The sequence below is a fragment of the Corvus moneduloides genome, chromosome 5 (assembly GCF_009650955.1).
Source record: "Corvus moneduloides isolate bCorMon1 chromosome 5, bCorMon1.pri, whole genome shotgun sequence".
In the NCBI taxonomy this organism is placed as follows: Eukaryota; Metazoa; Chordata; class Aves; order Passeriformes; family Corvidae; genus Corvus; species Corvus moneduloides.
In genome coordinates, this window is record NC_045480.1 from 34,568,973 (window position 1) to 34,581,851 (window position 12,879).

The 12,879-nt window shown below is 34.2% G+C and overlaps 1 protein-coding gene across 23 annotated transcripts in view; it reads right to left on the minus strand.

The window, feature by feature from the left end:
* Positions 1–12,879, minus strand: part of TENM3 (teneurin transmembrane protein 3) — a 1,330,479-nt gene that overhangs the window by 989,100 nt on the left and 328,500 nt on the right. For all 23 annotated transcript variants that reach the window (XM_032108354.1, XM_032108353.1, XM_032108357.1 and 20 more), the window contains one exon: positions 7,082–7,148. The gene's annotated coding sequence lies outside the window, so the exon portion shown is untranslated. The remainder of the gene's footprint in view (positions 1–7,081; positions 7,149–12,879) is intronic.

The following is a 12,879-nucleotide window of genomic DNA, read 5'->3' on the forward strand; positions in this document are numbered from 1 at the left end:
TTTCCAATACTTGTCTTAAGACAAAACTCTTTGCTCTAAAACCAAATTGCAAAGAAATAAACAAGCATTTGGAGGTTATGTGTACTAATAAAGAAAAGTATTTTAAAGACAATCTAGTATCTAGTGTAGCCTCTGAAAAATTTTCAGGTAAATTATAAACCAGTATTAAACTAAACACATACTGCTGCAGTGTAGCCCCAAACATGGCATTAACTGTTAGAGAAGGCACACTGCCTGATGCAAACCACTGTCAATATAAAAACAGGTCGGTAATTAAGGAATGTTCTAGAAATGATTTTTAGTTTGCGAAAAACTAAGTTAATAAGAAAAAAATTCTTAAATTAGCTCAGGTAAAATTGTAATGCTTTTGGAAAATGTAAGGTGTACTTGGTTTGCATTTTACATTCACGTGTAGGTATCCACATTAACTTTTATTGATATCTGCAAGCACAAGCTGTTGATAAGCAGCATCTTATGAAAAACTCCATTACTTGTGGACAAAATCCAATGCCATTCACCAGCTCGGTAATGCAAGGTCATTCTAATTACCTTCTCCAAACTTTATTCTCCCCTCTGTGGCATTAGTAATCACGAGGACACTTTGAAATGCTGATGCAGCATTATACTGATTTATTTCGAAAAATGCTATATTTAATGCTAATCATTGGAACTGCATGTGGGATATTTGCTGAGGGTACCTTTAAAACTACATACTGTGAACCAGAAGTCCCCCACACCTGAAGGCTTCATAAGCAGCGCCTCCTGTTACTAACACCGGAGATAGTTACAAATAGTTTCTAAAAAGTCTAGCTATTGGGCTAGTTTTTCAAACCAAGCAATCAATCAATCAGTAGCTGGTGACTGCTTGTGCTTCCTAGTGAAGTTAAGGACCTCGGAGCAGACCAAGTGCAGGCAATGACGCTGCTTTGTACTTTGCATCTCATGCTTTGTACTACACAACATCAGGCCAACTATCTTTTCTGATCCCCTGACTTCATACATTTCTCCATCCATTTGATGCATGCTAAAAGGTAAAGTGCACTTTGCCATTACGGTCACAAAAATATTCCCCACTCTGAAAAAGGTTGAAAAATTGTAGGCTGTTTTCCATACAACTATTGGGATGCTTTAGGGAAAGCACTGTCAGATGATTTGAAGAGATCAAAATCTCATAATCTAACTCAATATTTTGGCTAATGTCTGAGGATTAGAAATAACAACTAACACACTGTAGCATGATTCCCAAAACTGTCACTCTATAACAATGGGCTTGCAGGATTTTATATGCATTTTTACTACAGCAATCTGAAATAATGTTTTTTAATTTTTTTTCCTGTGGTAATAGTTATGTGCAGTGAATCAGAGGTCTGTCTTGCCCAGCAAATTATCTTCTCCCCCTCCCTGCAATTTGGCCTAAAGTAGATGCCTGGGAAGTACATATCAGAAAATATATATCATTCTTGCCTTAATGCTTTCCCAACAGTCATTTTCATTTAGAGCCTTTTCTGATTTGGAAATGTTTTTTGGGTTTGAATGTCGTGTTAATTACCTTACAGCTCTTAGGGCAAAGTTTCTTTTATGCTAATCACCACATGGTAATGGAAGCAGAAACTGGCATTAATTTCAAACTTAATAGCTAATATTATGAATGCAACACATTTGTGTCCCATTCAATTTTGCAGCCAGCAGTGACTTCGATGGTACAACACATAGCCCTTCCCAAAAAATGTCTTCTGAAAATTTCCAATGATTTAGATATTGTAGTCTTCCTTTCTGTGAAAAGGGGAAGACATTTTACGCAAAACCAGAATGAGTTCATTTGTACTAGCAAATTGCTTTTATGTATAAAGTTATGAGTAAGAACATTCAAAATATGACTTCATTGTTATTTACATACCTTATTTAGTGACCAGCTCATTTTCTTCCTGCTATATCTCTAATACAATCCTAAGTCACTGATCAAGATTTCTTTTATTGCTAATATAAGCTCTTTAGTAGCTTAATTCCATCTTACTTGAAGATAAAAAGCCAAATTATTATATTTCACTTAGGTCTATTTGACACAGATTTCCCTGTGACAGAACATAACATTTTCCTTAATTAGTTAGCAGAGTGACTGACTGCTCAGCTTTAGCCAAGACCTAGACACAGAGACCCTCAGAGGCACATTTAAACTCCAAGCCTGAATTTTCATCTCTTATGTGACCAGAAGGGCAGCTCCAATAACCAAAGCTTATTTGTTTACTTACAGGGTAAATAGTCTTCCTACACAGGGCATTTGTCCCTAACTAAGGGGCTGGAACCCAGCCCAAGTCACATGCAGAAAACAATCACATCACTATAAACACGTCTATCAGTAGAATATCAAAAGATACAGAAGTGCTTACATGGTGGACTATTTTGCTTGTGGAGTGGACCTACTTCCAGTCAAATGAAAAGTGAAAAAGAAGAACAAGCCACCAGGTCAATTCATCTCATTCACTCCCTGCCTACTTGAAAGAAATTCAGTTCTAAAGCAAAGAAAAAAAAAAAGTCAAAGAGAAAAAATGGTAAACAAATCTGATTGAGTCTTCAGGCCATAGATGATCACTATGTAATCTAGGAGCACCTACACCTGAAATATTTTAACTTAGCAATCATACAAGAATTCATGTTGTGAATGATCTGTGAAAATACACTGTCAGTAGACAGGAAGATATTATCTCACTTTCAACAGCTATCATATGCCATATTTATCTCTCAATAGATAGATAGGTAGACACAAGTGTTTTATACATGCCAGATGCAGTCCTCAATGTTTGATTTACTTTTCTAGAGTTAGCTGAACAAAGTACAAGAGAATTGGCTAAAAATTTTATTCCCATTAGAACATGAACTCAATTCTCCTAAGACTGCTAACGCTTTACTCTATCCCATTAAAGTTGCAGCAAATGAGCAGCTTTTTGAAGGAAACAATGCCAGCAGCTAAAATAATCAAGTTATACATGAAAGTGATAAACCAGAGGAGAATAAGACAGAAAGATATTACTACAATTCTTATATTTAGACCAACTGATCTTCTAAGAGTATCTTTTATGCTTGCATTTTCTTTGATCTACCAACAAGCTTTTTGTTTGTTCTTCCAGCTTAATGTGTTCTGTGCTAGCTGAAGAGCTTTTACTTATGACTCATTTGTGAAAGTAACCCTTGCAAACATGTTTCCCAGACAGTCATCATTTTGATTATGTGCTAACAATGCTTCTTTATGCAAAAAAGGCTAAACTCACCAAGTCCACAAGCATCGTACACTTATCTCAAAGCTCATCTGGTTGAGTAGCATAAGACTCTTTGTCAGTTACTGCTTTACAGAAGTCTCATCTATATGAATTAGAGTACACCAATTACTTTATATCTGAAAGTAAAACAAAAATTGGTCTCAAAGATTACTTAATTTACTGTAATTTAGGAAGTTTTTATTTAAATATAGCAGCATTCTAATTAAGGACTCAGGTTTCTGCACTCTGGGTCTACCTGTGTCAACAGGCTTTTGAACTGTACAAGCACAATACATGGGTTACTCTGGAAGACAGAGGAAGAAAGCAATCTGAAAACATCTAATGGATTATTTAGTTTCCTAATGTTTTACAGATGTAAAGAAGCACATTCATGTCAACACCATGGCTTTCGTATTAACAGCTCTTCATGCTTGAAATAATCTTTGTAATTTCTTATTGGTAACCAAATCAGTACTTTAAAAAAAACCAAAGCAAAAAAATCCCACAGAAGTTATTTCCCCACCCTCTGACTCAGGATGAGCAAACCAAAGAAAAAAACCAAACCTTCACAAACAGAACTGACAAGTGGATAGATACTAAGAAGGGGGAAGAGGAGGAAAAAAAGAAGCAAAAAGAAGCAAAAAGAAGCAAAAAGAAGCAAAAAGAAGCAAAAAGAAGCAAAAAGAAGCAAAAAGAAGCAAAAAGAAGCAAAAAGAAGCAAAAAGAAGCAAAAAGAAGCAAAAAGAAGCAAAAAGAAGCAAAAAGAAGCAAAAAGAAGCAAAAAGAAGCAAAAAGAAGCAAAAAGAAGCAAAAAGAAGCAAAAAGAAGCAAAAAGAAGCAAAAAGAAGCAAAAAGAAGCAAAAAGAAGCAATACATGCTATTAGAATTATCATAATGGACATAACTTCAAAACAGAAGATGCAAGATGAAATAAAAAAGCTTATTTAAATAATTTTACTAACATATTGTAGTAATGATAAATTGTACCCTTTTCAATTATGTTTTTATCCAAATTTCGAACTTTAATGCTTTCCTTTCCAGGGAATACATTATTCTTCTAATTAAATCTCTTTTTTTTTTTTTTTTTTTGTCTTTTACTTATCAAACTTCCAAGAAGGCATCTAAACCCATTGATTTTTAGAGACTTTGGTTACAATATAGTTTATTGCTTTCCCTTCATTTTTAAATATAGGGCTACTAACCCTATTTACAGCCTTGTGTAATATACTGAAAATGCAATATTCCATCTTGTAATAAGCCTTCTCCAGTGAAACAATGAGTGTGCACAAGAACAGTCATCTATAGAGAGGTCTAGATAACGGACTCCCTGCTGTTCTTTATCTCCTTCAAGCCATAGGGTATTTCTACAAAGGCAAGAAATACAGCTGAACAGAGGAAAGATTAAAAAAAGTTACCCCTAACCAGTGGAGCAATTCTCAAAAGGGCTTTTTAAACAACATGTATTAGAATAGCTGAGCTTTCAGGATAAAGTACACATGGGCCTCTAGATATAATCAGAATTGGTGAAAGAAGTGGACAGAATAGCTTCACTATTTATTCACTATTTATTATTTTGGACTATGTGTTGAATACTAGCATATATTTCTGAAAAGCCACCAAAAATATTAATGCATCACAGGATTTTTTTTAATTAATTCTTTACTAGTAGTAAAACAAACATTTCAGTACTATATTCAGAATAGCAACAGAATCCTCCCTTTTTATCCAATTAATAGAAGGCAAGTGATTAAGCAGAAAATAGATCTTTCTTTGCAAGATTAAATACTGTCTCTTAAGCAACTACTGTGAACCTTTAAAATTCATTTGCCCCTCTAATGGAACAAAATATCATCTCTACTTCTAGCTGACACAACCTTCGACATTTCTTCACTGCTTAGTTGAGAAGCAAATGATATGCGTTGGCTCAATATTATCACAGCATGTGGGGACAAACAGATTGACCAGTTGAAAATAAAAGTAGATATCAAGTAAGAAAACCCAAACAACAAAACAAAACAGTTTACCACAAAGCTTCAAAATGAAAGCCCAATTCTTCCTACTAACTTCTCTAAAAAATCAAATCCCAAATTTTCTTTGGAAGACACTCAGCTATTCCTCCAGCCGCAGTCTCATTTCAACTGCAGAAACAAAAAAAAAAAAAAAAAAAAAAAAAAAACCAAACACCAAAAAACATAAAACCAAAAACCCCAAACCTGAGCACCCTCAGCATATTTCAAAAAATAGCATCATTTGATGCAGAGCATCCATTTTTCCCCACAGAGACCAGACTGTCATCAGGAAGAAGTTTAAACAATTTTATGATGATCAGGAGAGATGCAGTTTGCATTTATGTAAATATTTATACAGAATCCTTCAAAAGTACTCTGCTGCTTTCAAGTGTAACAGACCACTAGCAGTAAATAAAAAGCTTTGAAAAACAAGCCCTATAAAAAGAAATTGACCAAGGAAAGGTTGTAAAGCGTTTCCTAAAACTGCATCATCCTACCCAGCCTAAGAGCTGCATATTGCAAATTAAAGCTGATTGATTCTCCCTTCAAGATCACCAACTCTCTGCCTTTACTTAAAAGAATAGTGAAAAAATGATTCAAAATCTGTGTCAACTTGTATATACACCAAAATCACTGGAGTTAAGTTGATTTAAGAATACTCAGTACGTCTTAAAAGATTTAATTAGATCTCAGCTCATTGTACCACAGCTTGTAGAGGTGGAAGATTAGTATAATTGTTTTTGATAACTCACAGGCAGAGATGAATTTAGGAAAAAGAGGTAGGGACTTAATACTCTGTTCAAAAACAACCAACCAAAACTACTCTTAATGCAGCTTTGTAGCGACACTGATTGTTACAGACCCCTCCAAATACTACAGGGCTTACTCTTCTGATCTTGATCAGACATTGCCCCAAGCTATGATGTCCTGAGGTCATAAAAGCCCTCTAGTAGCATCACACTCTGCCGCTGAGTGCAAGACTGTCTGTCTCCCTCCAACAATCCTTATTCAATCTCTAATGAAAACTGAAGGCAAACTGGAAGCTAATAAAAGATATAACCTTCCTAAATCAATCCCTTGGTAATAAACACAGCAACTGATATAAATTTATTTTTATATTCAATCTTACAACAGGTGTGTGCCCAAAATTCATTTACAAAGGACATAAAGCCTTAACGTGGATAGTAATTTCACATTGCATTGTTTTGCATGGAGACTGTTAAAAGCTGTTAAGAAGAGCAGTGTCTTTATGAAAGACAATGAAGTCTTTTTTTAAATTATTGTTGATGGCATACAGCCACTTATTTTTAACCCTGGCTGCAAGAACCCAAAGCAATAACTTATAAATAGCCTATCGTGAACTACTTTTGTACCTTGGTTCAGTCTTTTAGAACGCTGACTCATTCTCCATCTAACATATTAATTTTCTGCTTTTCTGGTCTCCTGTTATCCATTAAAATATAACAAAAATCTCTGTAACGGTATAGTAACTCTTCCACTTCAGTTTCTAATAATTTTAATAATTCCAAAAAATTGTTTCATAAACACAATTATGCCCACTCAACGAAAACACTGGGAACTACAGCCAGCTGAAACAGAGGCCTTTATTCCAATTCGGTTTTTCTTCATGTGAAAGATAAATAAAAATATTCTGAGCAAGAGCCATCTGATCCACTGAGAGAACCTACTTGCATATTTCAGCACTGGCTATATAGTGGGTGGTCATAATGGCTTCCCAGAACATATTTAAAGTAAACATCAAAGACTTAAAAAGAAAACTTCTTCATTAAAAAGAAATTATAACATGTAAGCACTTACTGTTATTTCCTGGCAGTAGAATCTATGTTCTCAATGAAAGCATGAAGCTTTAGTTTGAAGTTATTGCCTGTTAAGAAGTCAAAACAACATAAATATATTAATTTAATATAGAATAAACTTTGAATTGCAAAAGCTAATAAGAATATTTTCATGCTATAAATAAGAAATATACCCACAATAAGTTCTATGTCTCTTCCCCCTCCCCTCTCCAGATGAATTAAGAATCACAGATGCAGGACAAGCAGAATTTATGTCTTTATAGAGGCACTGTCACAGAATAAGCTATCAAATTCTGCCTTGGGACCATAGAAAAAAAATTCAGAACATACACAAACAAAAACCTAATGGAATGAAAAATAAGCTCTAATACATTCTAATACATTCTAATACTCCAGCAGTAGACACAAATTACTACACTATGGACACATTCACTTATAACTGGCAAATTAAATAGTACCAGATACTAAAGACATGCATTAGATATAATTCTGCTGACTTTTTAATACATTGAAACTGAGATAATGGTATCTCCAGTTTATCCCTTATTCCACTGGACTTATCAAGCGTATCAGATCTGAGAAAAACGTAAATCTGATCACAGTGCCAATGCTCATTCTTATATATCAGCTACAGCTAGTGATTAAATATCATAAAAATACATTGGTATATTCTAATTTTGACCAAAAAAAGGGGTTTCCAACAGCAGGAAGAAATAAACAGAAAACCAAATCAAAAAGCATTTTTCATATGATTTGTTCAATCTTGCAGGTAATCCTACTTTTATTTTCCCATCCATATATAGAAATATCAATTTCTAGTAAATGAAATAACAAATAACATCAATTGTATTACATATTGACAATGTCAGGTCTTTAGGATTCATGGAAGTAGTTAAATCCACAGATGCTTTCTAAATTAGAAGCTATCTCCGAATTCTTAATGTGACTCTTTACATGCTACAGTAGAATGAATAAAACATGTCCATGTGCCCTTAGCTATTGAGATCCTACAACTGTAGAAGCAATATAAAAAGTTGTCACTCCAGATTATAATGATCTTTTAAAATAAATGTGCATTTGTACCCATAAAAACATCTTAGTTTCAACTACTGTTCCATTTCCCCCTTCTCCATAGACAAATTCTATAATTCTTTAAGTAGAATTATGTTTTGTTTTAAACCCTACCAGCATTTTACATACTTCATATAACATAAAAGCTGAGATTCAGTACTAAAGGTGAGACATAGATATCCTGCAACAGAAACCTTATTTGCAGGTTTATCAAGAAAGTAATTAAGATAGAACTGCAGGTTTTATTTCATGTGGCCTCCAGATCAAAATGGGAAAGAAGTAAATTATATCAGGAGATCTTTGGATAAAAGACAGCAACCACGTTTAGAGCAGCAGAGCTTTGGACAAAAGTTGGGAAAGTTGCATGATAAGATTAAATAAAAATCATAAATTGCTCAGCAATAAAGCAATTAAATAAAACCCTTCTATTTTCTTTTAATATATTTTTCACTACAAGAAAAGCTAGAAACAAATTCCAAAGTGAAAGTACATTTTGTCTATTTTAAACGCTAATATTATGCAAAAGTAATCTTCTTAAACATAGGAGACATGAAGTCATCTTTTTTTTTTTTTACAGACTGAAAAACACATTATATGTATCAAGTAACATCATACACTGTTTTTTTCCTATATTACTCAGTAGTATTAATTCACATCATAAAACTTGGACAATTTAAAGACCACTGTTTCTAGTTGTTAGGTCATTAAAGCAGGAGATGTTCTGGAACATGTTAATACGCCAGAATGCAAGACAAACAGTTTCTGTCTCAAAGTTTAGTGGTTCTGTTTGTTTGCTTTTATTACTCTCATTTAACAGAGTTAACTATTGTTGTGAGTCAAGAATCAGATTTAATTCAGTATGTGAGGTAAGAAAGGATAGCCTTAGCTCTCCACGATATTAGCAATACCAGCAAGAGAATTATTTGGTTTCTCACACTTCCTACTTCCATTTTTAAAAATATTAATTAAAATATTAAATTAAATAAATACTTATATATACATGTCACACTTGTGACTGTCGCCATGTGGAAGAAGGGCCCGATTACATGATATAGATGGTAAAATTAGGATAATGGTTACACTAGGATTAGGGAACTACAATATGTGCCACACTGTATTTTCCCTCACAGTCTAATAAAAAAACTAGACAATTTTTAAGGTAACACAAAATTACACACAAGGACTAGAAGACCATCACCCATAAATGGCAATTAATCAAGATTTTCTCAAAGGTAAGCTTGAATTCAGTCTCAATACTAGGACTTCATGTGGCAGCCACTCCGGGTGTGCAGTTCAGATAATCACATGGGCCATTTTGTCATTGTGTAACAAAACTCTGCTGAAAAGTGACAATTCTGTGCAGAGCTGTAAAAATAAAGCACCAAACCCCACAACTCTTAACCTGTAATTCATCATTCCTTATACTTTGCAAAACTAACAGTACTAGCACATTTCCAGTTTGCCTTCTTTCCCCTCCCAAACCCTTCGATTAAGACATGGAAGTTGTGGGTTTCTCACTCTGGCTATCAAAGACCATTTGTGTGTACCTCTGAACATACACACAGAAAAGAAAAACCCACCACCAATTGCTCTAAGACTGCATCTGGACTCCTGTTTTCCCCCTCATAGAAAAAAAAAAAATGTTCTTTACTAAGGGCATTATTAATTGAAGTCCAAATTAATTTTAAAGAAAATCTTAACATTACTGACCGGAGGCACAAATTCAGTTACACAAGTAGGTCAGTGAACTAATCATTAAGCAATCAGAGGGACCAAACTAACCTTAGCTACCATAAAATGGAGTAAACATCAGGATCTATACATCGATTTTGGAATTGCAGATAAAATTAACTTTTTGTACATTACATTTAAGGGCTTATATAATGATGATTATAATTTATATAATTTCCAAATACACTGGAGGGTAATGACCCCTAGATCACTTATTGTAAGCTAAATTTTCTAAGCTGCTATGTTTAAAAGATAGGTAGATCATATGGTTGTAAATTAATTTCTTTTTTACCATGCAGTAATTGCTATTTCTCCACAATACTGACTGTAAATATTACATTTTTCCTTTAAGAAAAAAAAACTTCCCTTTAAGAAAAAAACCAAACAAAACCAAAATCAAACAAAATGGTAAACCCTTCAAAAAGTTTGTTGATAGGTTGAGGATATGTGATCAAAATCTTTTAAATCAGAAATGCTCTAATTACTTCATTTTTTGAATTATTTTTCATAAATTATATAGAACTTTCTGTGTAAAGAAAAAAGATAGTCATCAGCATATTTTGTTCCTTAGATTTTTTTTGTTGTTGTTGTTGTTTTTTTTAAATTAAATAAGCAGATGTGGATGGGTATTGTTCTTTTTAGGCAGGTGGAAGGCAAGGTAGAAGCATAACCAAAAAATAGCCTTTAAGAGCAAAACCAAATATTTTACTTCAGAGCAAGAATGTGCTCTTTTGTTATACTAAATAAAAATCTAAACTGTACACATCCTACAGTGCAACAAATCTGTATATTTGATCACTGCAACTCACTTGCAATTACAAAAAAGAAAATAACACAAACCACTCTAAAAAAAAAAAAATTAGTGCCTTTCCTCCAAAATAACAGAAAATAGCATTTCATCAATTAAAGAAAGCAAACCAAACGATGGGAAATTATGGGTTGAACTATAAGAATTTACTCTAATTTTTAAAATCCATGTCCTCCAAAATAATTGCTTTTCACAACTAATGACAATGGAACCTGTGCAACAGAAAACTGTGTGACTATTGGAGGTCTATCTGCTTTGAAGAAAGATCAGGTATCAGCCATTAATTATGAGCATATCCAGTCAGTAATGAGCTACATTTTATTCTTTTTGAACCATTATATCACAAATTGCTCAGAAACCACATAACATGGAATGCAGAGTGCAACCTAAGACCTGCAACGTGCTGGTACAGATGCAGCATGAAGCTATTTACTGGAAAGAAAAATGGAGAGGATGCACTGTTCTAATAGACAATACACACATTTGTAAGAGACTGAAGCAATGTTTATTCTAATTAAATGGCCAGACTATTTCCAGGATAGAAACCAACATAAAGAAAGAAGTTGAAGTGAAAAGACTGAATGTATCTATGATATTTGGGCAGACTGAAGAGGAAAATTGGTTGAAACCCCTAACTGTCCCTTGCTGACAAGGGAAAAGTGGACTCCTGGAAATGAGAGAGGGAACTTTCAAAATAACCTCATCCTGACTGGACCAAAACTATTTATTGATTTTTACATTTTATAAGCATTTTAACTAAGTTGGCCATTTGGAATCTAATTAAAAAGTATTCTCATTTTATCTTAACAGGCTTGGAATTAAACTCATCCCACAACAACCCCATGAACAGCAAGACTTTTCTCATCCAGGGAAGACATAAATCTTCAAACTACAGCAAGTGAGCATGTTGAGGAACATCCTAACTACCAAGTACACCTTCCACTTTAGCTTAAAATGTAGTAGTGCTACAAAACCCCTCCATTTCAGCTCCCTGCCCTAGGAAGAGCCAGCATCAGAGGAATTGGAGCAGGAAGAAGTGTCTGCCAGTGACTGGTAATTATAAAGGGCTGGCAGGGCTTGAGATACCAAAGTGCACACAGCATTTTGTTCTGATGATGCCTTTTCCTGATCTTAAAATCAAGAGTCAAACACGGTTAGAAGGGGAAAAGGGATTTTACCTTGGTGTTTATTTTAAGGATCCTTAGGTGCACACATCCAGGTCAAATGCACCGAAATGCACCTCGCAAAATGCACCCCCCAAAAGATCTGGTATAACCATATATGTCTTACTAATTAGCATATCTATCAAAGATTCCCCAATGAGAGGCTTGAATGAGCCCCCCCTCCCCAAGGGGCCTTCTCCTGGATGGTTCTATCTTAGTTTACAGAATGTGTTCTGGAGAGGACTTTGGGGTCTGTTGCACACTGATCCCTAACTACAAAGCTTCTAAAATGTTTAGTCTCCTAGCTGAACAAACAAGTTCAAGAATGTAGGCAAAAAGCACTAAGAATACAGAAGTTGTAAAAAGGTATAACAGGGGTATACAAGAAAAGGCAAAAAATCTTCATGGCATCACTGACAGGCTTGAAACACACTGTGAAAGACAAGAATTAACCACAGAACAATCAGTTCCTTTCTTCACGTCTGCTACTGGCAGGAGCTTACTGCAGGAGCTTGCTAGCCCGGTACCTTTTGACCAGCAACCTATTGAACATGTGGGCATAAATTGTGGCTATAAAAACATACACACAAAATCATACAGAATAAGCATAAGTACATTCACATCAATTCAAAGTTGTTAATCAATGGTATATTAATGCACATTTAGTCTGGAGAGATATTTAATAATCTTGGGAGATGCCTTTCCGAACAACTGTATGAGCACACTTAATTACAAAAGCAGAAAAAAATACCACTTTAAGGAACATTTAAGGATGAACTATATCTAAAAAGCAGCAATAAAAGCACATAAGAGTCATCAAACGTGTTCTATAGAAATCAGTTTTTATATGGTGAATCATTAAGAGGTGAAACTTTTTTATTATTCATAGGCAATTTATCACATTTATATCAGCAACAGTACATTTCTATGTGATAGGAGACTGATAGGAAAACTTTATTCTATTTCTGACTCAATACAAGCCTTGTGCTTCAATCATATTTTACATCTACTCATTTAATACAGTCC